Source organism: Phalaenopsis equestris, unplaced genomic scaffold, assembly GCF_001263595.1.
Source record: "Phalaenopsis equestris unplaced genomic scaffold, ASM126359v1 Scaffold000413, whole genome shotgun sequence".
NCBI classification, from domain to species: Eukaryota; Viridiplantae; Streptophyta; class Magnoliopsida; order Asparagales; family Orchidaceae; genus Phalaenopsis; species Phalaenopsis equestris.
This window is the reverse complement of record NW_018164854.1, coordinates 932,853-934,295: the sequence shown is the minus strand read 5'-3', so window position 1 is coordinate 934,295 and position 1,443 is coordinate 932,853.

The window sequence follows — 1,443 nt, the reverse complement described above, 5'->3', positions numbered from 1 at the left end:
TATATATATATAATTTATCATTTATGTTCATGGAAACAAAAAACAAACTGTAAAAATTCTTTTTCCCTTCATGACTTTGATGGGTATTGTTGCTCGTTCAGCGGGCAGATCACTGAACCAAGAAGTTGTGCCGGCAAATGGGAGCCATATATTAACGATGCATTTTTTAAATTATTTTTTTCTTACCCACTTAGATAAGGAATTATTATTGAATAACAGGTCCATATCATATAACCATTCCTATAACTCGTGTCCAATATTGATTACAAGACGATTATAAGAGTTAACAAAAAATCATGCGATCATGCTTTAACAAATGCGCCACCGCGAGAGCAGGTATTTGACAAATGCGTTTTATTCAAAAACCTTTTCTGCAAAAACAAATAATATGATTGTCATTTTTTATGCGTTTTCGATAAAAAATATAAACCATTTCAAAGTGATTTTTTATTACAATATCACTTTATGTGTATTAATTTGAATATACATGATATTATTCCATTTTTCGTTATTTAAAAACAAAATTATAAAACTGCTGCATAAATGAATATTTTTGTTTTATTGTTATATTCCAAAATCAAAGGTGGAAAATATATTGTCATCCTGCCAAATTAATATTGAAGGTTTATAAATAAAGTTGAAAAAAATTGAAAATTGTTAGAGGGATAATGCTAAAGTTAAAAATATTTTATCATTACTGCTGTCTAAATAGTTAACCAGTCAACGAGCGTCCATACTATTTGTCCAGTGGATAATAAAACCCCCATAAAATCCAATTATTGTCATCCGTTTGCGCATACAAGGTCTAAAATATGAACCGGGCTAGTCTTGGCTTAGTCTAATTACAGCTTTCTTGATGGGATTGCTGATTAAGCACAACCATAAAGGATAAATTTCAGCCCGGCAGTATGCCTGCCAAGCGTCAAGTGGAAACAAAACAATAATAAAAATTGCAAATGACAAGAACCACAAGAATATAAAGGCGGCAATACTTGGAAATAATGGCTTCTTGAGAGGATAATTTGCAAAATAATTAAAATAGCAATAATAATAATAATAGTATGTGAATTTTACGCTCATACACTTTATGTATTTTGATATATACACCACATAATTTTTTATGTATTTAGATATCTTACACCTAAGGTTTCATGATGTTAAAAATTTGAGTGTTATGTTTATAAATATAGAGTTTTGGTTTTACATGTCGTGGGCATGTAAACAAATTACATTAAACGGAATGTGTAATTTCAATGTCATGGACTTACTTCAGCTATGAATTTAGTAAGAAGCCATTCATTCTTCAAATCAAAGTAGTATAAACACCATAGAAATTAGTGGCCCCTACAAATTAAAGAGGTGGCTCCCACTATGTCGGACTTTATCCCATCTTGGGTTCAAGAGATATCTCTGATGGTATAGCATTTTGTTTTCTATGACACA